Source organism: Odontesthes bonariensis, chromosome 5, assembly GCF_027942865.1.
Source record: "Odontesthes bonariensis isolate fOdoBon6 chromosome 5, fOdoBon6.hap1, whole genome shotgun sequence".
Taxonomy (NCBI): domain Eukaryota; kingdom Metazoa; phylum Chordata; class Actinopteri; order Atheriniformes; family Atherinopsidae; genus Odontesthes; species Odontesthes bonariensis.
Window position 1 is genome coordinate 11,952,509 of NC_134510.1, and position 20,644 is coordinate 11,973,152.

Consider the following 20,644-nt stretch of genomic DNA (forward strand, 5'->3'; position numbering starts at 1 on the left):
AAGGTTGTGACAACACAGCTTGTTGAGCTGTGGTCAGAAGATTCTCATGCAACAAGTGTCTTGGCTGTTGTTTAACAGGTCTCCTGAGGCAAACAAATAGTAGGCATAGCATTTGGAAGCAAGAACTCTTCGGAGGTAAAGCAGCCACAATAATCTTTAAACTAGATGATGCAGTGGCAGAATAGCAATACGACATGGTATTGCTAAGCAAGGAGTAAACTTGGGTTGCCTTGCCAGTGAAAATTTTTCTCTAGGAGAAATCTGCAATGTCAGAAGTGGGATTTGAATCCACGCCTCCAGGGGAGACTGCGACCTTAACGCAGCGCCTTAGACCGCTCGGCCATCCTGACTGCTAAAAGGAATATTTGATGACACTGTCGGCGGGCCCAGGCATCATTCCAGCGAATATGTGGGTCTGCGTTGTGTTCGTGTTGAAGGGGAATATTGACGAGGCATGCAGCTTCATGGAAGACTCTCCTTCTGAGTGATGGGACTGTGATAGCAATTTTCCTGCACCTTGAAACGGAACACCAAAATCTTATTTCACTCCTTGGCGATAGTTGTCTTTTCATCTGACGACTGTGTCAGTCACACAGAAATTCCTCGTTAGTATAATGGACAGTATCTCCGCCTGTCACGCGGAAGATCGGGGTTCGATTCCCCGACGTGGAGAAAATGGGCTTTTATCAGCTGCCTGCCACCAAGTGATGATTGCTTTGATACTCTCACCCATCTTCGGCCTAAATGTCAATAGCCCCCTTCAAATAGCCCAACATGATGCCAGGTTTCTTCGGTCAAAAGCCCTTTCCCGTTTACAATGGTGTTAAGTGCAAACCAAGACCTTATAATCAACAATGTGCCTTTTGCTAATGATTCTGTCCTGCCCAAAGCACTGTAGAAGGTTGTGACAACACAGCTTGTTGAGCTGTGGTCAGAAGATTCTCATGCAACAAGTGTCTTGGCTGTTGTTTAACAGGTCTCCTGAGGCAAACAAATAGTAGGCATAGCATTTGGAAGCAAGAACTCTTCGGAGGTAAAGCGGCCACAATAATCTTTAAACTAGATGATGCAGTGGCAGAATAGCAATACGACATGGTATTGCTAAGCAAGGAGTAAACTTGAGTTGCCTTGCCAGTGAAAATGGTCCTCTAGGAGAACTCTGCAATGTCAGAAGTGGGATTTGAACCCAATCCTCCAGGGGAGACTGCGAACTTAACGCAGCGCCTTAGACTGCTCGGCCATCCTGACTACTAAAAGGAATATTTGACGACACTGTCGGCGGGCCCAGGCATCATTCCAGCGAATATGTGGGTCTGCGTTGTGTTCGTGTTGAAGGGGAATATTGACGAGGCATGCAGCTTCATGGAAGACTCTCCTTCTGAGTGATGGGACTGTGATAGCAATTTTCCTGCACCTTGAAACGGGACACGAAAATCTTATTTCACTCCTTGGCGATAGTTGTCTTTTCATCTGACGACTGTGTCAGTCACACAGAAATTCCTCGTTAGTATAATGGACAGTATCTCCGCCTGTCACGCGGAAGATCGGGGTTCGATTCCCCGACGGGGAGAGCTAGGTCTTTTATCAGCTGCCTGCCACCAAGTGATGATTGCTTTGATACTCTCACCCATCTTCGGCCTAAATGTCAATAGCCCCCTTCAAATAGCCTAACATGAGGCCAGGTTGCTTCGGTAAAAAGCCCTTTCCCGTTTACTATGGTGTTAAGTGCAAACCAAGACCTTATAATCAACAATGTGCCTTTTGCTAATGATTCTGTCCTGCCCAAAGCACTGTAGAAGGTTGTGACAACACAGCTTGTTGAGCTGTGGTCAGAAGATTCTCATGCAACAAGTGTCTTGGCTGTTGTTTAACAGGGCTCCTGATGCAAACAAATAGTAGGCATAGCATTTGGTAGCAAGAACTCTTCGGAGGTAAAGCGGCAACAATAATCTTTAAACTAGATGATGCAGTGGCAGAATAGCAATACGACATGGTATTGCTAAGCAAGGAGTAAACTTGAGTTGCCTTGCCAGAGAAAATGGTCCTCTAGGAGATCTCTGCAATGTCAGAAGTGGGATTTGAACCCACGACTCCAGGGGAGACTGCGACTTGAACGCAGCGCCTTAGACCGCTCGGCCATCCTGACTACTAAAAGGAATATTTGACGACACTGTCAGCGGGCCCAGGCATCATTCCAGCGAATATGTGGGTCTGCGTTGTCTTCGTGTTGAAGGGGAATATTGACGAGGCATGCAGCTTCATGGAAGACTCTCCTTCTGAGTGATGGGACTGTGATAGCAATTTTCCTGCACCTTGAAACGGGACACGAAAATCTTATTTCACTCCTTGGCGATAGTTGTCTTTTCATCTGACGACTGTGTCAGTCACACAGAAATTCCTCGTTAGTATAATGGATAGTATCTCCGCATGTTACGCGGAAGATCGGGGTTAGATTCCCCGATGGGGAGAGCTCTGTCTTTTATCAGCTGCCTGCCACCAAGTGATGATTGTTTTGATACTCTCACCCATCTTCGGCCTAAATGTCAATAGCCCCCTTCAAATAGCCTAACATGAGGCCAGGTTGCTTCGGTCAAAAGCCCTTTCCCGTTTACAATGGTGTTAAGTGCAAACCAAGACCTTATAATCAACAATGTTCCTTTTGCTAATGTTTCTGTCCTGCCCAAAGCACTGTAGAAGGTTGTGACAACACAGCTTGTTGAGCTGTGGTCAGAAGATTCTCATGCAACAAGTGTCTTGGCTGTTGTTTAACAGGTCTCCTGAGGCAAACAAATAGTAGGCATAGCATTTGGAAGCAAGAACTCTTCGGAGGTAAAGCAGCCACAATAATCTTTAAACTAGATGATGCAGTGGTAGAATAGCAATACGACATGGTATTGCTAAGCAAGGAGTAAACTTGGGTTGCCTTGCCAGTGAAAATTTTTTTCTAGGAGAAATCTGCAATGTCAGAAGTGGGATTTGAACCCACGCCTCCAGGGGAGACTGCGACCTTAACGCAGCGCCTTAGACCGCTCGGCCATCCTGACTGCTAAAAGGAATATTTGATGACACTGTCGGCGGGCCCAGGCATCATTCCAGCGAATATGTGGGTCTGCGTTGTGTTCGTGTTGAAGGGGAATATTGACGAGGCATGCAGCTTCATGGAAGACTCTCCTTCTGAGTGATGGGACTGTGATAGCAATTTTCCTGCACCTTGAAACGGAACACCAAAATCTTATTTCACTCCTTGGCGATAGTTGTCTTTTCATCTGACGACTGTGTCAGTCACACAGAAATTCCTCGTTAGTATAATGGACAGTATCTCCGCCTGTCACGCGGAAGATCGGGGTTCGATTCCCCGACGGGGAGAAAATGGGCTTTTATCAGCTGCCTGCCACCAAGTGATGATTGTTTTGATACTCTCACCCATCTTCGGCCTAAATGTCAATAGCCCCCTTAAAATAGCCTAACATGAGGCCAGGTTGCTTCGGTCAAAAGCCCTTTCCCGTTTACTATGGTGTTAAGTGCAAACCAAGACCTTATAATCAGCAATGTTCCTTTTGCTAATGATTCTGTCCTGCCCAAAGCACTGTAGAAGGTTGTGACAACACAGCTTGTTGAGCTGTGGTCAGAAGATTCTCATGCAACAAGTGTCTTGGCTGTTGTTTAACAGGTCTCCTGAGGCAAACAAATAGTAGGCATAGCATTTGGAAGCAAGAACTCTTCGGAGGTAAAGCGGCCACAATAATCTTTAAACTAGATGATGCAGTGGCAGAATAGCAATACGACATGGTATTGCTAAGCAAGGAGTAAACTTTGGTTGCCTTGCCAGTGAAAATTTTTCTCTAGGAGAAATCTGCAATGTCAGAAGTGGGATTTGAACCCACGCCTCCAGGGGAGACTGCTACCTTAACGCAGCGCCTTAGACTGCTCGGCCATCCTGACTACTAAAAGGAATATTTGACGACACTGTCGGCGGGCCCAGGCATCATTCCAGCGAATATGTGGGTCTGCGTTGTGTTCGTGTTGAAGGGGAATATTGACGAGGCATGCAGCTTCATGGAAGACTCTCCTTCTGAGTGATGGGACTGTGATAGCAATTTTCCTGCACCTTAAAACGGGACACGAAAATCTTATTTCACTCCTTGCCGATAGTTGTCTTTTCATCTGACGACTGTGTCAGTCACACAGAAATTCCTCGTTAGTATAATGGACAGTATCTCCGCCTGTCACGCGGAAGATCAGGGTTCGATTCCCCGACGGGGAGAGCTAGGTCTTTTATCAGCTGCCTGCCACCAAGTGATGATTGCTTTGATACTCTCACCCATCTTCGGCCTAAATGTCAATAGCCCCCTTCAAATAGCCTAACATGAGGCCAGGTTGCTTCGGTCAAAAGCCCTTTCCCGTTTACTATGGTGTTAAGTGCAAACCAAGACCTTATAATCAACAATGTGCCTTTTGCTAATGATTCTGTCCTGCCCAAAGCACTGTAGAAGGTTGTGACAACACAGCTTGTTGAGCTGTGGTCAGAAGATTCTCATGCAACAAGTGTCTTGGCTGTTGTTTAACAGGGCTCCTGATGCAAACAAATAGTAGGCATAGCATTTGGAAGCAAGAACTCTTCGGAGGTAAAGCGGCCACAATAATCTTTAAACTAGATGATGCAGTGGCAGAATAGCAATACGACATGGTATTGCTAAACAAGGAGTAAACTTGAGTTGCCTTGCCAGTGAAAATGGTCCTCTAGGAGATCTCTGCAATGTCAGAAGTGGGATTTGAACCCACGACTCCAGGGGAGACTGCGACCTTAACGCAGCGCCTTAGACCGCTCGGCCATCCTGACTACTAAAAGGAATATTTGACGACACTGTCAGCGGGCCCAGGCATCATTCCAGCGAATATGTGGGTCTGCGTTTTCTTCGTGTTGAAGGGGAATATTGACGAGGCATGCAGCTTCATGGAAGACTCTCCTTCTGAGTGATGGGACTGTGATAGCAATTTTCCTGCACCTTGAAACGGGACACGAAAATCTTATTTCACTCCTTGGCGATAGTTGTCTTTTCATCTGACGACTGTGTCAGTCACACAGAAATTCCTCGTTAGTATAATGGATAGTATCTCCGCATGTCACGCGGAAGATCGGGGTTAGATTCCCCGATGGGGAGAGCTCTGTCTTTTATCAGCTGCCTGCCACCAAGTGATGATTGTTTTGATACTCTCACCCATCTTCGGCCTAAATGTCAATAGCCCCCTTCAAATAGCCTAACATGAGGCCAGGTTGCTTCGGTCAAAAGCCCTTTCCCGTTTACAATGGTGTTAAGTGCAAACCAAGACCTTATAATCAACAATGTTCCTTTTGCTAATGTTTCTGTCCTGCCCAAAGCACTGTAGAAGGTTGTGACAACACAGCTTGTTGAGCTGTGGTCAGAAGATTCTCATGCAACAAGTGTCTTGGCTGTTGTTTAACAGGTCTCCTGAGGCAAACAAATAGTAGGCATAGCATTTGGAAGCAAGAACTCTTCGGAGGTAAAGCAGCCACAATAATCTTTAAACTAGATGATGCAGTGGCAGAATAGCAATACGACATGGTATTGCTAAGCAAGGAGTAAACTTGGGTTGCCTTGCCAGTGAAAATTTTTCTCTAGGAGAAATCTGCAATGTCAGAAGTGGGATTTGAATCCACGCCTCCAGGGGAGACTGCGACCTTAACGCAGCGCCTTAGACCGCTCGGCCATCCTGACTGCTAAAAGGAATATTTGATGACACTGTCGGCGGGCCCAGGCATCATTCCAGCGAATATGTGGGTCTGCGTTGTGTTCGTGTTGAAGGGGAATATTGACGAGGCATGCAGCTTCATGGAAGACTCTCCTTCTGAGTGATGGGACTGTGATAGCAATTTTCCTGCACCTTGAAACGGAACACCAAAATCTTATTTCACTCCTTGGCGATAGTTGTCTTTTCATCTGACGACTGTGTCAGTCACACAGAAATTCCTCGTTAGTATAATGGACAGTATCTCCGCCTGTCACGCGGAAGATCGGGGTTCGATTCCCCGACGTGGAGAAAATGGGCTTTTATCAGCTGCCTGCCACCAAGTGATGATTGCTTTGATACTCTCACCCATCTTCGGCCTAAATGTCAATAGCCCCCTTCAAATAGCCCAACATGATGCCAGGTTTCTTCGGTCAAAAGCCCTTTCCCGTTTACAATGGTGTTAAGTGCAAACCAAGACCTTATAATCAACAATGTGCCTTTTGCTAATGATTCTGTCCTGCCCAAAGCACTGTAGAAGGTTGTGACAACACAGCTTGTTGAGCTGTGGTCAGAAGATTCTCATGCAACAAGTGTCTTGGCTGTTGTTTAACAGGTCTCCTGAGGCAAACAAATAGTAGGCATAGCATTTGGAAGCAAGAACTCTTCGGAGGTAAAGCGGCCACAATAATCTTTAAACTAGATGATGCAGTGGCAGAATAGCAATACGACATGGTATTGCTAAGCAAGGAGTAAACTTGAGTTGCCTTGCCAGTGAAAATGGTCCTCTAGGAGAACTCTGCAATGTCAGAAGTGGGATTTGAACCCAATCCTCCAGGGGAGACTGCGAACTTAACGCAGCGCCTTAGACTGCTCGGCCATCCTGACTACTAAAAGGAATATTTGACGACACTGTCGGCGGGCCCAGGCATCATTCCAGCGAATATGTGGGTCTGCGTTGTGTTCGTGTTGAAGGGGAATATTGACGAGGCATGCAGCTTCATGGAAGACTCTCCTTCTGAGTGATGGGACTGTGATAGCAATTTTCCTGCACCTTGAAACGGGACACGAAAATCTTATTTCACTCCTTGGCGATAGTTGTCTTTTCATCTGACGACTGTGTCAGTCACACAGAAATTCCTCGTTAGTATAATGGACAGTATCTCCGCCTGTCACGCGGAAGATCGGGGTTCGATTCCCCGACGGGGAGAGCTAGGTCTTTTATCAGCTGCCTGCCACCAAGTGATGATTGCTTTGATACTCTCACCCATCTTCGGCCTAAATGTCAATAGCCCCCTTCAAATAGCCTAACATGAGGCCAGGTTGCTTCGGTAAAAAGCCCTTTCCCGTTTACTATGGTGTTAAGTGCAAACCAAGACCTTATAATCAACAATGTGCCTTTTGCTAATGATTCTGTCCTGCCCAAAGCACTGTAGAAGGTTGTGACAACACAGCTTGTTGAGCTGTGGTCAGAAGATTCTCATGCAACAAGTGTCTTGGCTGTTGTTTAACAGGGCTCCTGATGCAAACAAATAGTAGGCATAGCATTTGGTAGCAAGAACTCTTCGGAGGTAAAGCGGCAACAATAATCTTTAAACTAGATGATGCAGTGGCAGAATAGCAATACGACATGGTATTGCTAAGCAAGGAGTAAACTTGAGTTGCCTTGCCAGAGAAAATGGTCCTCTAGGAGATCTCTGCAATGTCAGAAGTGGGATTTGAACCCACGACTCCAGGGGAGACTGCGACTTGAACGCAGCGCCTTAGACCGCTCGGCCATCCTGACTACTAAAAGGAATATTTGACGACACTGTCAGCGGGCCCAGGCATCATTCCAGCGAATATGTGGGTCTGCGTTGTCTTCGTGTTGAAGGGGAATATTGACGAGGCATGCAGCTTCATGGAAGACTCTCCTTCTGAGTGATGGGACTGTGATAGCAATTTTCCTGCACCTTGAAACGGGACACGAAAATCTTATTTCACTCCTTGGCGATAGTTGTCTTTTCATCTGACGACTGTGTCAGTCACACAGAAATTCCTCGTTAGTATAATGGATAGTATCTCCGCATGTTACGCGGAAGATCGGGGTTAGATTCCCCGATGGGGAGAGCTCTGTCTTTTATCAGCTGCCTGCCACCAAGTGATGATTGTTTTGATACTCTCACCCATCTTCGGCCTAAATGTCAATAGCCCCCTTCAAATAGCCTAACATGAGGCCAGGTTGCTTCGGTCAAAAGCCCTTTCCCGTTTACAATGGTGTTAAGTGCAAACCAAGACCTTATAATCAACAATGTTCCTTTTGCTAATGTTTCTGTCCTGCCCAAAGCACTGTAGAAGGTTGTGACAACACAGCTTGTTGAGCTGTGGTCAGAAGATTCTCATGCAACAAGTGTCTTGGCTGTTGTTTAACAGGTCTCCTGAGGCAAACAAATAGTAGGCATAGCATTTGGAAGCAAGAACTCTTCGGAGGTAAAGCAGCCACAATAATCTTTAAACTAGATGATGCAGTGGTAGAATAGCAATACGACATGGTATTGCTAAGCAAGGAGTAAACTTGGGTTGCCTTGCCAGTGAAAATTTTTTTCTAGGAGAAATCTGCAATGTCAGAAGTGGGATTTGAACCCACGCCTCCAGGGGAGACTGCGACCTTAACGCAGCGCCTTAGACCGCTCGGCCATCCTGACTGCTAAAAGGAATATTTGATGACACTGTCGGCGGGCCCAGGCATCATTCCAGCGAATATGTGGGTCTGCGTTGTGTTCGTGTTGAAGGGGAATATTGACGAGGCATGCAGCTTCATGGAAGACTCTCCTTCTGAGTGATGGGACTGTGATAGCAATTTTCCTGCACCTTGAAACGGAACACCAAAATCTTATTTCACTCCTTGGCGATAGTTGTCTTTTCATCTGACGACTGTGTCAGTCACACAGAAATTCCTCGTTAGTATAATGGACAGTATCTCCGCCTGTCACGCGGAAGATCGGGGTTCGATTCCCCGACGGGGAGAAAATGGGCTTTTATCAGCTGCCTGCCACCAAGTGATGATTGTTTTGATACTCTCACCCATCTTCGGCCTAAATGTCAATAGCCCCCTTAAAATAGCCTAACATGAGGCCAGGTTGCTTCGGTCAAAAGCCCTTTCCCGTTTACTATGGTGTTAAGTGCAAACCAAGACCTTATAATCAGCAATGTTCCTTTTGCTAATGATTCTGTCCTGCCCAAAGCACTGTAGAAGGTTGTGACAACACAGCTTGTTGAGCTGTGGTCAGAAGATTCTCATGCAACAAGTGTCTTGGCTGTTGTTTAACAGGTCTCCTGAGGCAAACAAATAGTAGGCATAGCATTTGGAAGCAAGAACTCTTCGGAGGTAAAGCGGCCACAATAATCTTTAAACTAGATGATGCAGTGGCAGAATAGCAATACGACATGGTATTGCTAAGCAAGGAGTAAACTTTGGTTGCCTTGCCAGTGAAAATTTTTCTCTAGGAGAAATCTGCAATGTCAGAAGTGGGATTTGAACCCACGCCTCCAGGGGAGACTGCTACCTTAACGCAGCGCCTTAGACTGCTCGGCCATCCTGACTACTAAAAGGAATATTTGACGACACTGTCGGCGGGCCCAGGCATCATTCCAGCGAATATGTGGGTCTGCGTTGTGTTCGTGTTGAAGGGGAATATTGACGAGGCATGCAGCTTCATGGAAGACTCTCCTTCTGAGTGATGGGACTGTGATAGCAATTTTCCTGCACCTTAAAACGGGACACGAAAATCTTATTTCACTCCTTGCCGATAGTTGTCTTTTCATCTGACGACTGTGTCAGTCACACAGAAATTCCTCGTTAGTATAATGGACAGTATCTCCGCCTGTCACGCGGAAGATCAGGGTTCGATTCCCCGACGGGGAGAGCTAGGTCTTTTATCAGCTGCCTGCCACCAAGTGATGATTGCTTTGATACTCTCACCCATCTTCGGCCTAAATGTCAATAGCCCCCTTCAAATAGCCTAACATGAGGCCAGGTTGCTTCGGTCAAAAGCCCTTTCCCGTTTACTATGGTGTTAAGTGCAAACCAAGACCTTATAATCAACAATGTGCCTTTTGCTAATGATTCTGTCCTGCCCAAAGCACTGTAGAAGGTTGTGACAACACAGCTTGTTGAGCTGTGGTCAGAAGATTCTCATGCAACAAGTGTCTTGGCTGTTGTTTAACAGGGCTCCTGATGCAAACAAATAGTAGGCATAGCATTTGGAAGCAAGAACTCTTCGGAGGTAAAGCGGCCACAATAATCTTTAAACTAGATGATGCAGTGGCAGAATAGCAATACGACATGGTATTGCTAAACAAGGAGTAAACTTGAGTTGCCTTGCCAGTGAAAATGGTCCTCTAGGAGATCTCTGCAATGTCAGAAGTGGGATTTGAACCCACGACTCCAGGGGAGACTGCGACCTTAACGCAGCGCCTTAGACCGCTCGGCCATCCTGACTACTAAAAGGAATATTTGACGACACTGTCAGCGGGCCCAGGCATCATTCCAGCGAATATGTGGGTCTGCGTTTTCTTCGTGTTGAAGGGGAATATTGACGAGGCATGCAGCTTCATGGAAGACTCTCCTTCTGAGTGATGGGACTGTGATAGCAATTTTCCTGCACCTTGAAACGGGACACGAAAATCTTATTTCACTCCTTGGCGATAGTTGTCTTTTCATCTGACGACTGTGTCAGTCACACAGAAATTCCTCGTTAGTATAATGGATAGTATCTCCGCATGTCACGCGGAAGATCGGGGTTAGATTCCCCGATGGGGAGAGCTCTGTCTTTTATCAGCTGCCTGCCACCAAGTGATGATTGTTTTGATACTCTCACCCATCTTCGGCCTAAATGTCAATAGCCCCCTTCAAATAGCCTAACATGAGGCCAGGTTGCTTCGGTCAAAAGCCCTTTCCCGTTTACAATGGTGTTAAGTGCAAACCAAGACCTTATAATCAACAATGTTCCTTTTGCTAATGTTTCTGTCCTGCCCAAAGCACTGTAGAAGGTTGTGACAACACAGCTTGTTGAGCTGTGGTCAGAAGATTCTCATGCAACAAGTGTCTTGGCTGTTGTTTAACAGGTCTCCTGAGGCAAACAAATAGTAGGCATAGCATTTGGAAGCAAGAACTCTTCGGAGGTAAAGCAGCCACAATAATCTTTAAACTAGATGATGCAGTGGTAGAATAGCAATACGACATGGTATTGCTAAGCAAGGAGTAAACTTGGGTTGCCTTGCCAGTGAAAATTTTTTTCTAGGAGAAATCTGCAATGTCAGAAGTGGGATTTGAACCCACGCCTCCAGGGGAGACTGCGACCTTAACGCAGCGCCTTAGACCGCTCGGCCATCCTGACTGCTAAAAGGAATATTTGATGACACTGTCGGCGGGCCCAGGCATCATTCCAGCGAATATGTGGGTCTGCGTTGTGTTCGTGTTGAAGGGGAATATTGACGAGGCATGCAGCTTCATGGAAGACTCTCCTTCTGAGTGATGGGACTGTGATAGCAATTTTCCTGCACCTTGAAACGGAACACCAAAATCTTATTTCACTCCTTGGCGATAGTTGTCTTTTCATCTGACGACTGTGTCAGTCACACAGAAATTCCTCGTTAGTATAATGGACAGTATCTCCGCCTGTCACGCGGAAGATCGGGGTTCGATTCCCCGACGGGGAGAAAATGGGCTTTTATCAGCTGCCTGCCACCAAGTGATGATTGTTTTGATACTCTCACCCATCTTCGGCCTAAATGTCAATAGCCCCCTTAAAATAGCCTAACATGAGGCCAGGTTGCTTCGGTCAAAAGCCCTTTCCCGTTTACTATGGTGTTAAGTGCAAACCAAGACCTTATAATCAGCAATGTTCCTTTTGCTAATGATTCTGTCCTGCCCAAAGCACTGTAGAAGGTTGTGACAACACAGCTTGTTGAGCTGTGGTCAGAAGATTCTCATGCAACAAGTGTCTTGGCTGTTGTTTAACAGGTCTCCTGAGGCAAACAAATAGTAGGCATAGCATTTGGAAGCAAGAACTCTTCGGAGGTAAAGCGGCCACAATAATCTTTAAACTAGATGATGCAGTGGCAGAATAGCAATACGACATGGTATTGCTAAGCAAGGAGTAAACTTTGGTTGCCTTGCCAGTGAAAATTTTTCTCTAGGAGAAATCTGCAATGTCAGAAGTGGGATTTGAACCCACGCCTCCAGGGGAGACTGCTACCTTAACGCAGCGCCTTAGACTGCTCGGCCATCCTGACTACTAAAAGGAATATTTGACGACACTGTCGGCGGGCCCAGGCATCATTCCAGCGAATATGTGGGTCTGCGTTGTGTTCGTGTTGAAGGGGAATATTGACGAGGCATGCAGCTTCATGGAAGACTCTCCTTCTGAGTGATGGGACTGTGATAGCAATTTTCCTGCACCTTAAAACGGGACACGAAAATCTTATTTCACTCCTTGCCGATAGTTGTCTTTTCATCTGACGACTGTGTCAGTCACACAGAAATTCCTCGTTAGTATAATGGACAGTATCTCCGCCTGTCACGCGGAAGATCAGGGTTCGATTCCCCGACGGGGAGAGCTAGGTCTTTTATCAGCTGCCTGCCACCAAGTGATGATTGCTTTGATACTCTCACCCATCTTCGGCCTAAATGTCAATAGCCCCCTTCAAATAGCCCAACATGAGGCCAGGTTGCTTCGGTCAAAAGCCCTTTCCCGTTTACTATGGTGTTAAGTGCAAACCAAGACCTTATAATCAACAATGTGCCTTTTGCTAATGATTCTGTCCTGCCCAAAGCACTGTAGAAGGTTGTGACAACACAGCTTGTTGAGCTGTGGTCAGAAGATTCTCATGCAACAAGTGTCTTGGCTGTTGTTTAACAGGGCTCCTGATGCAAACAAATAGTAGGCATAGCATTTGGAAGCAAGAACTCTTCGGAGGTAAAGCGGCCACAATAATCTTTAAACTAGATGATGCAGTGGCAGAATAGCAATACGACATGGTATTGCTAAACAAGGAGTAAACTTGAGTTGCCTTGCCAGTGAAAATGGTCCTCTAGGAGATCTCTGCAATGTCAGAAGTGGGATTTGAACCCACGACTCCAGGGGAGACTGCGACCTTAACGCAGCGCCTTAGACCGCTCGGCCATCCTGACTACTAAAAGGAATATTTGACGACACTGTCAGCGGGCCCAGGCATCATTCCAGCGAATATGTGGGTCTGCGTTTTCTTCGTGTTGAAGGGGAATATTGACGAGGCATGCAGCTTCATGGAAGACTCTCCTTCTGAGTGATGGGACTGTGATAGCAATTTTCCTGCACCTTGAAACGGGACACGAAAATCTTATTTCACTCCTTGGCGATAGTTGTCTTTTCATCTGACGACTGTGTCAGTCACACAGAAATTCCTCGTTAGTATAATGGATAGTATCTCCGCATGTCACGCGGAAGATCGGGGTTAGATTCCCCGATGGGGAGAGCTCTGTCTTTTATCAGCTGCCTGCCACCAAGTGATGATTGTTTTGATACTCTCACCCATCTTCGGCCTAAATGTCAATAGCCCCCTTCAAATAGCCTAACATGAGGCCAGGTTGCTTCGGTCAAAAGCCCTTTCCCGTTTACTATGGTGTTAAGTGCAAACCAAGACCTTATAATCAACAATGTTCCTTTTGCTAATGATTCTGTCCTGCCCAAAGCACTGTAGAAGGTTGTGACAACACAGCTTGTTGAGCTGTGGTCAGAAGATTCTCATGCAACAAGTGTCTTGGCTGTTGTTTAACAGGGCTCCGGAGGCAAACAAATAGTAGGCATAGCATTTGGAAGCAAGAACTCTTCGGAGGTAAAGCGTTCACAATAATCTTTAAACTAGATGATGCAGTGGCAGAATAGCAATACGACATGGTATTGCTAAGCAAGGAGTAAACTTGAGTTGCCTTGCCAGTGAAAATGGTCCTCTAGGAGAACTCTGCAATGTCAGAAGTGGGATTTGAACCCACGCCTCCAGGGGAGACTGCGACCTGAACACAGCGCCTTAGACCGCTCGGCCATCCTGACTACTAAAAGGAATATTTGACGACACTGTCGGCGGGCCCAGGCATCATTCCAGCGAATATGTGGGTCTGCGTTGTCTTCGTGTTGAAGGGGAATATTGACGAGGCATGCAGCTTCATGGAAGACTCTCGTTCTGAGTGATGGGACTGTGATAGCAATTTTCCTGCACCTTGAAACGGGACAAGAAAATCTTATTTCACTCCTTGCCGATAGTTGTCTTTTCATCTGACGACTGTGTCAGTCACACAGAAATTCCTCGTTAGTATAATGGATAGTATCTCCGCCTGTCACGCGGAAGATCGGGGTTCGATTCCCCGACGGGGAGAGCTAGGTCTTTTATCAGCTGCCTGCCACCAAGTGATGATTGTTTTGATACTCTCACCCATCTTCGGCCTAAATGTCAATAGCCCCCTTCAAATAGCCTAACATGAGGCCAGGTTGCTTCGGTCAAAAGCCCTTTCCCGTTTACAATGGTGTTAAGTGCAAACCAAGACCTTATAATCAACAATGTTCCTTTTGCTAATGTTTCTGTCCTGCCCAAAGCACTGTAGAAGGTTGTGACAACACAGCTTGTTGAGCTGTGGTCAGAAGATTCTCATGCAACAAGTGTCTTGGCTGTTGTTTAACAGGTCTCCTGAGGCAAACAAATAGTAGGCATAGCATTTGGAAGCAAGAACTCTTCGGAGGTAAAGCAGCCACAATAATCTTTAAACTAGATGATGCAGTGGTAGAATAGCAATACGACATGGTATTGCTAAGCAAGGAGTAAACTTGGGTTGCCTTGCCAGTGAAAATTTTTTTCTAGGAGAAATCTGCAATGTCAGAAGAGGGATTTGAACCCACGCCTCCAGGGGAGACTGCGACCTTAACGCAGCGCCTTAGACCGCTCGGCCATCCTGACTGCTAAAAGGAATATTTGATGACACTGTCGGCGGGCCCAGGCATCATTCCAGCGAATATGTGGGTCTTCGTTGTGTTCGTGTTGAAGGGGAATATTGACGAGGCATGCAGCTTCATGGAAGACTCTCCTTCTGAGTGATGGGACTGTGATAGCAATTTTCCTGCACCTTGAAACGGAACACCAAAATCTTATTTCACTCCTTGGCGATAGTTGTCTTTTCATCTGACGACTGTGTCAGTCACACAGAAATTCCTAGTTAGTATAATGGACAGTATCTCCGCCTGTCACGCGGAAGATCGGGGTTCGATTCCCCGACGGGGAGAAAATGGGCTTTTATCAGCTGCCTGCCACCAAGTGATGATTGTTTTGATACTCTCACCCATCTTCGGCCTAAATGTCAATAGCCCCCTTAAAATAGCCTAACATGAGGCCAGGTTGCTTCGGTCAAAAGCCCTTTCCCGTTTACTATGGTGTTAAGTGCAAACCAAGACCTTATAATCAACAATGTGCCTTTTGCTAATGATTCTGTCCTGCCCAAAGCACTGTAGAAGGTTGTGACAACACAGCTTGTTGAGCTGTGGTCAGAAGATTCTCATGCAACAAGTGTCTTGGCTGTTGTTTAACAGGGCTCCTGATGCAAACAAATAGTAGGCATAGCATTTGGAAGCAAGAACTCTTCGGAGGTAAAGCGGCCACAATAATCTTTAAACTAGATGATGCAGTGGCAGAATAGCAATACGACATGGTATTGCTAAACAAGGAGTAAACTTGAGTTGCCTTGCCAGTGAAAATGGTCCTCTAGGAGATCTCTGCAATGTCAGAAGTGGGATTTGAACCCACGACTCCAGGGGAGACTGCGACCTTAACGCAGCGCCTTAGACCGCTCGGCCATCCTGACTACTAAAAGGAATATTTGACGACACTGTCAGCGGGCCCAGGCATCATTCCAGCGAATATGTGGGTCTGCGTTTTCTTCGTGTTGAAGGGGAATATTGACGAGGCATGCAGCTTCATGGAAGACTCTCCTTCTGAGTGATGGGACTGTGATAGCAATTTTCCTGCACCTTGAAACGGGACACGAAAATCTTATTTCACTCCTTGGCGATAGTTGTCTTTTCATCTGACGACTGTGTCAGTCACACAGAAATTCCTCGTTAGTATAATGGATAGTATCTCCGCATGTCACGCGGAAGATCGGGGTTAGATTCCCCGATGGGGAGAGCTCTGTCTTTTATCAGCTGCCTGCCACCAAGTGATGATTGTTTTGATACTCTCACCCATCTTCGGCCTAAATGTCAATAGCCCCCTTCAAATAGCCTAACATGAGGCCAGGTTGCTTCGGTCAAAAGCCCTTTCCCGTTTACAATGGTGTTAAGTGCAAACCAAGACCTTATAATCAACAATGTTCCTTTTGCTAATGTTTCTGTCCTGCCCAAAGCACTGTAGAAGGTTGTGACAACACAGCTTGTTGAGCTGTGGTCAGAAGATTCTCATGCAACAAGTGTCTTGGCTGTTGTTTAACAGGTCTCCTGAGGCAAACAAATAGTAGGCATAGCATTTGGAAGCAAGAACTCTTCGGAGGTAAAGCAGCCACAATAATCTTTAAACTAGATGATGCAGTGGTAGAATAGCAATACGACATGGTATTGCTAAGCAAGGAGTAAACTTGGGTTGCCTTGCCAGTGAAAATTTTTTTCTAGGAGAAATCTGCAATGTCAGAAGTGGGATTTGAACCCACGCCTCCAGGGGAGACTGCGACCTTAACGCAGCGCCTTAGACCGCTCGGCCATCCTGACTGCTAAAAGGAATATTTGATGACACTGTCGGCGGGCCCAGGCATCATTCCAGCGAATATGTGGGTCTGCGTTGTGTTCGTGTTGAAGGGGAATATTGACGAGGCATGCAGCTTCATGGAAGACTCTCCTTCTGAGTCATGGGACTGTGATAGCAATTTTCCTGCACCTTGAAACGGAACACCAAAATCTTATTTCACTCCTTGGCGATAGTTGTCTTTTCATCTGACGACTGTGTCAGTCACACAGAAATTCCTCGTTAGTATAATGGACAGTATCTCCGCCTGTCACGCGGAAGATCGGGGTTCGATTCCCCGACGGGGAGAAAATGGGCTTTTATCAGCTGCCTGCCACCAAGTGATGATTGTTTTGATACTCTCACCCATCTTCGGCCTAAATGTCAATAGCCCCCTTCAAATAGCCTAACATGAGGCCAGGTTTCTTCGGTCAAAAGCCCTTTCCCGTTTACTATGGTGTTAAGTGCAAACCAAGACCTTATAATCAACAATGTTCCTTTTGCTAATGATTCTGTCCTGCCCAAAGCACTGTAGAAGGTTGTGACAACACAGCTTGTTGAGCTGTGGTCAGAAGATTCTCATGCAACAAGTGTCTTGGCTGTTGTTTAACAGGGCTCCGGAGGCAAACAAATAGTAGGCATAGCATTTGGAAGCAAGAACTCTTCGGAGGTAAAGCGTTCACAATAATCTTTAAACTAGATGATGCAGTGGCAGAATAGCAATACGACATGGTATTGCTAAGCAAGGAGTAAACTTGAGTTGCCTTGCCAGTGAAAATGGTCCTCTAGGAGAACTCTGCAATGTCAGAAGTGGGATTTGAACCCACGCCTCCAGGGGAGACTGCGACCTGAACACAGCGCCTTAGACCGCTCGGCCATCCTGACTACTAAAAGGAATATTTGACGACACTGTCGGCGGGCCCAGGCATCATTCCAGCGAATATGTGGGTCTGCGTTGTCTTCGTGTTGAAGGGGAATATTGACGAGGCATGCAGCTTCATGGAAGACTCTCGTTCTGAGTGATGGGACTGTGATAGCAATTTTCCTGCACCTTGAAACGGGACAAGAAAATCTTATTTCACTCCTTGCCGATAGTTGTCTTTTCATCTGACGACTGTGTCAGTCACACAGAAATTCCTCGTTAGTATAATGGATAGTATCTCCGCCTGTCACGCGGAAGATCGGGGTTCGATTCCCCGACGGGGAGAGCTAGGTCTTTTATCAGCTGCCTGCCACCAAGTGATGATTGTTTTGATACTCTCACCCATCTTCGGCCTAAATGTCAATAGCCCCCTTCAAATAGCCTAACATGAGGCCAGGTTGCTTCGGTCAAAAGCCCTTTCCCGTTTACAATGGTGTTAAGTGCAAACCAAGACCTTATAATCAACAATGTTCCTTTTGCTAATGTTTCTGTCCTGCCCAAAGCACTGTAGAAGGTTGTGACAACACAGCTTGTTGAGCTGTGGTCAGAAGATTCTCATGCAACAAGTGTCTTGGCTGTTGTTTAACAGGTCTCCTGAGGCAAACAAATAGTAGGCATAGCATTTGGAAGCAAGAACTCTTCGGAGGTAAAGCAGCCACAATAATCTTTAAACTAGATGATGCAGTGGTAGAATAGCAATACGACATGGTATTGCTAAGCAAGGAGTAAACTTGGGTTGCCTTGCCAGTGAAAATTTTTTTCTAGGAGAAATCTGCAATGTCAGAAGTGGGATTTGAACCCACGCCTCCAGGGGAGACTGCGACCTTAACGCAGCGCCTTAGACCGCTCGGCCATCCTGACTGCTAAAAGGAATATTTGATGACACTGTCGGCGGGCCCAGGCATCATTCCAGCGAATATGTGGGTCTTCGTTGTGTTCGTGTTGAAGGGGAATATTGACGAGGCATGCAGCTTCATGGAAGACTCTCCTTCTGAGTGATGGGACTGTGATAGCAATTTTCCTGCACCTTGAAACGGAACACCAAAATCTTATTTCACTCCTTGGCGATAGTTGTCTTTTCATCTGACGACTGTGTCAGTCACACAGAAATTCCTAGTTAGTATAATGGACAGTATCTCCGCCTGTCACGCGGAAGATCGGGGTTCGATTCCCCGACGGGGAGAAAATGGGCTTTTATCAGCTGCCTGCCACCAAGTGATGATTGTTTTGATACTCTCACCCATCTTCGGCCTAAATGTCAATAGCCCCCTTAAAATAGCCTAACATGAGGCCAGGTTGCTTCGGTCAAAAGCCCTTTCCCGTTTACTATGGTGTTAAGTGCAAACCAAGACCTTATAATCAACAATGTGCCTTTTGCTAATGATTCTGTCCTGCCCAAAGCACTGTAGAAGGTTGTGACAACACAGCTTGTTGAGCTGTGGTCAGAAGATTCTCATGCAACAAGTGTCTTGGCTGTTGTTTAACAGGGCTCCTGATGCAAACAAATAGTAGGCATAGCATTTGGAAGCAAGAACTCTTCGGAGGTAAAGCGGCCACAATAATCTTTAAACTAGATGATGCAGTGGCAGAATAGCAATACGACATGGTATTGCTAAACAAGGAGTAAACTTGAGTTGCCTTGCCAGTGAAAATGGTCCTCTAGGAGATCTCTGCAATGTCAGAAGTGGGATTTGAACCCACGACTCCAGGGGAGACTGCGACCTTAACGCAGCGCCTTAGACCGCTCGGCCATCCTGACTACTAAAAGGAATATTTGACGACACTGTCAGCGGGCCCAGGCATCATTCCAGCGAATATGTGGGTCTGCGTTTTCTTCGTGTTGAAGGGGAATATTGACGAGGCATGCAGCTTCATGGAAGACTCTCCTTCTGAGTGATGGGACTGTGATAGCAATTTTCCTGCACCTTGAAACGGGACACGAAAATCTTATTTCACTCCTTGGCGATAGTTGTCTTTTCATCTGACGACTGTGTCAGTCACACAGAAATTCCTCGTTAGTATAATGGATAGTATCTCCGCATGTCACGCGGAAGATCGGGGTTAGATTCCCCGATGGGGAGAAAATGGGCTTTTATCAGCTGCCTGCCACCAAGTGATGATTGCTTTGATACTCTCACCCATCTTCGGCCTAAATGTCAATAGCCCCCTTCAAATAGCCTAACATGAGGCCAGGTTGCTTCGGTCAAAAGCCCTTTCCCGTTTACAATGGTGTTAAGTGCAAACCAAGACCTTATAATCAACAATGTTCCTTTTGCTAATGTTTCTGTCCTGCCCAAAGCACTGTAGAAGGTTGTGACAACACAGCTTGTTGAGCTGTGGTCAGAAGATTCTCATGCAACAAGTGTCTTGGCTGTTGTTTAACAGGTCTCCTGAGGCAAACAAATAGTAGGCATAGCATTTGGAAGCAAGAACTCTTCGGAGGTAAAGCAGCCACAATAATCTTTAAACTAGATGATGCAGTGGCAGAATAGCAATACGACATGGTATTGCTAAGCAAGGAGTAAACTTGGGTTGCCTTGCCAGTGAAAATTTTTCTCTAGGAGAAATCTGCAATGTCAGAAGTGGGATTTGAATCCACGCCTCCAGGGGAGACTGCGACCTTAACGCAGCGCCTTAGACCGCTCGGCCATCCTGACTGCTAAAAGGAATATTTGATGACACTGTCGGCGGGCCCAGGCATCATTCAAGCGAATATGTGGGTCTGCGTTGTGTTCGTGTTGAAGGGGAATATTGACGAGGCATGCAGCTTCATGGAAGACTCTCCTTCTGAGTGATGGGACTGTGATAGCAATTTTCCTGCACCTTGAAACGGAACACCAAAATCTTATTTCACTCCTTGGCGATAGTTGTCTTTTCATCTGACGACTGTGTCAGTCACACAGAAATTCCTCGTTAGTATAATGGACAGTATCTCCGCCTGTCACGCGGAAGATCGGGGTTCGATTCCCCGACGGGGAGAAAATGGGCTTTTATCAGCTGCCTGCCACCAAGTGATGATTGTTTTGATACTCTCACCCATCTTCGGCCTAAATGTCAATAGCCCCCTTAAAATAGCCTAACATGAGGCCAGGTTGCTTCGGTCAAAAGCCCTTTCCCGTTTACTATGGTGTTAAGTGCAAACCAAGACCTTATAATCAGCAATGTTCCTTTTGCTAATGATTCTGTCCTGCCCAA

The 20,644-nt window shown here is 46.3% G+C and overlaps 27 non-coding genes across 27 annotated transcripts; 9 read left to right on the forward strand and 18 right to left on the reverse strand.

Moving 5' to 3' along the window:
* Positions 1–267: 267 nt before the first annotated feature.
* trnal-aag (transfer RNA leucine (anticodon AAG)) lies at positions 268–350 on the reverse strand. The gene has a single exon. It is a non-coding gene; the product is annotated as a tRNA-Leu (tRNA).
* Positions 351–1,498: 1,148 nt separating this feature from the next.
* On the forward strand, positions 1,499–1,570 carry trnad-guc (transfer RNA aspartic acid (anticodon GUC)). The gene has a single exon. It is a non-coding gene; the product is annotated as a tRNA-Asp (tRNA).
* A 493-nt stretch (positions 1,571–2,063) lies between these two features.
* Positions 2,064–2,146, reverse strand: trnal-caa (transfer RNA leucine (anticodon CAA)). The gene has a single exon. It is a non-coding gene; the product is annotated as a tRNA-Leu (tRNA).
* Positions 2,147–2,961: 815 nt separating this feature from the next.
* Positions 2,962–3,044, reverse strand: trnal-aag (transfer RNA leucine (anticodon AAG)). The gene has a single exon. It is a non-coding gene; the product is annotated as a tRNA-Leu (tRNA).
* Positions 3,045–3,294: 250 nt separating this feature from the next.
* trnad-guc (transfer RNA aspartic acid (anticodon GUC)) lies at positions 3,295–3,366 on the forward strand. Its single transcript has one exon. It is a non-coding gene; the product is annotated as a tRNA-Asp (tRNA).
* Positions 3,367–4,757: 1,391 nt separating this feature from the next.
* Positions 4,758–4,840, reverse strand: trnal-aag (transfer RNA leucine (anticodon AAG)). Its single transcript has one exon. It is a non-coding gene; the product is annotated as a tRNA-Leu (tRNA).
* Positions 4,841–5,655: 815 nt separating this feature from the next.
* Positions 5,656–5,738, reverse strand: trnal-aag (transfer RNA leucine (anticodon AAG)). Its single transcript has one exon. It is a non-coding gene; the product is annotated as a tRNA-Leu (tRNA).
* A 1,148-nt stretch (positions 5,739–6,886) lies between these two features.
* Positions 6,887–6,958, forward strand: trnad-guc (transfer RNA aspartic acid (anticodon GUC)). The gene has a single exon. It is a non-coding gene; the product is annotated as a tRNA-Asp (tRNA).
* Positions 6,959–7,451: 493 nt separating this feature from the next.
* On the reverse strand, positions 7,452–7,534 carry trnal-caa (transfer RNA leucine (anticodon CAA)). Its single transcript has one exon. It is a non-coding gene; the product is annotated as a tRNA-Leu (tRNA).
* An 815-nt stretch (positions 7,535–8,349) lies between these two features.
* Positions 8,350–8,432, reverse strand: trnal-aag (transfer RNA leucine (anticodon AAG)). Its single transcript has one exon. It is a non-coding gene; the product is annotated as a tRNA-Leu (tRNA).
* Positions 8,433–8,682: 250 nt separating this feature from the next.
* trnad-guc (transfer RNA aspartic acid (anticodon GUC)) lies at positions 8,683–8,754 on the forward strand. Its single transcript has one exon. It is a non-coding gene; the product is annotated as a tRNA-Asp (tRNA).
* Positions 8,755–10,145: 1,391 nt separating this feature from the next.
* On the reverse strand, positions 10,146–10,228 carry trnal-aag (transfer RNA leucine (anticodon AAG)). Its single transcript has one exon. It is a non-coding gene; the product is annotated as a tRNA-Leu (tRNA).
* Positions 10,229–11,043: 815 nt separating this feature from the next.
* Positions 11,044–11,126, reverse strand: trnal-aag (transfer RNA leucine (anticodon AAG)). The gene has a single exon. It is a non-coding gene; the product is annotated as a tRNA-Leu (tRNA).
* Positions 11,127–11,376: 250 nt separating this feature from the next.
* trnad-guc (transfer RNA aspartic acid (anticodon GUC)) lies at positions 11,377–11,448 on the forward strand. Its single transcript has one exon. It is a non-coding gene; the product is annotated as a tRNA-Asp (tRNA).
* A 1,391-nt stretch (positions 11,449–12,839) lies between these two features.
* trnal-aag (transfer RNA leucine (anticodon AAG)) lies at positions 12,840–12,922 on the reverse strand. The gene has a single exon. It is a non-coding gene; the product is annotated as a tRNA-Leu (tRNA).
* An 815-nt stretch (positions 12,923–13,737) lies between these two features.
* On the reverse strand, positions 13,738–13,820 carry trnal-cag (transfer RNA leucine (anticodon CAG)). Its single transcript has one exon. It is a non-coding gene; the product is annotated as a tRNA-Leu (tRNA).
* Positions 13,821–14,070: 250 nt separating this feature from the next.
* trnad-guc (transfer RNA aspartic acid (anticodon GUC)) lies at positions 14,071–14,142 on the forward strand. The gene has a single exon. It is a non-coding gene; the product is annotated as a tRNA-Asp (tRNA).
* Positions 14,143–14,635: 493 nt separating this feature from the next.
* trnal-aag (transfer RNA leucine (anticodon AAG)) lies at positions 14,636–14,718 on the reverse strand. The gene has a single exon. It is a non-coding gene; the product is annotated as a tRNA-Leu (tRNA).
* Positions 14,719–15,533: 815 nt separating this feature from the next.
* On the reverse strand, positions 15,534–15,616 carry trnal-aag (transfer RNA leucine (anticodon AAG)). The gene has a single exon. It is a non-coding gene; the product is annotated as a tRNA-Leu (tRNA).
* An 815-nt stretch (positions 15,617–16,431) lies between these two features.
* On the reverse strand, positions 16,432–16,514 carry trnal-aag (transfer RNA leucine (anticodon AAG)). Its single transcript has one exon. It is a non-coding gene; the product is annotated as a tRNA-Leu (tRNA).
* Positions 16,515–16,764: 250 nt separating this feature from the next.
* On the forward strand, positions 16,765–16,836 carry trnad-guc (transfer RNA aspartic acid (anticodon GUC)). The gene has a single exon. It is a non-coding gene; the product is annotated as a tRNA-Asp (tRNA).
* A 493-nt stretch (positions 16,837–17,329) lies between these two features.
* Positions 17,330–17,412, reverse strand: trnal-cag (transfer RNA leucine (anticodon CAG)). Its single transcript has one exon. It is a non-coding gene; the product is annotated as a tRNA-Leu (tRNA).
* Positions 17,413–17,662: 250 nt separating this feature from the next.
* On the forward strand, positions 17,663–17,734 carry trnad-guc (transfer RNA aspartic acid (anticodon GUC)). The gene has a single exon. It is a non-coding gene; the product is annotated as a tRNA-Asp (tRNA).
* A 493-nt stretch (positions 17,735–18,227) lies between these two features.
* Positions 18,228–18,310, reverse strand: trnal-aag (transfer RNA leucine (anticodon AAG)). The gene has a single exon. It is a non-coding gene; the product is annotated as a tRNA-Leu (tRNA).
* Positions 18,311–19,125: 815 nt separating this feature from the next.
* trnal-aag (transfer RNA leucine (anticodon AAG)) lies at positions 19,126–19,208 on the reverse strand. The gene has a single exon. It is a non-coding gene; the product is annotated as a tRNA-Leu (tRNA).
* Positions 19,209–20,023: 815 nt separating this feature from the next.
* Positions 20,024–20,106, reverse strand: trnal-aag (transfer RNA leucine (anticodon AAG)). The gene has a single exon. It is a non-coding gene; the product is annotated as a tRNA-Leu (tRNA).
* Positions 20,107–20,356: 250 nt separating this feature from the next.
* Positions 20,357–20,428, forward strand: trnad-guc (transfer RNA aspartic acid (anticodon GUC)). The gene has a single exon. It is a non-coding gene; the product is annotated as a tRNA-Asp (tRNA).
* The last annotated feature ends 216 nt before the right edge of the window (positions 20,429–20,644 follow it).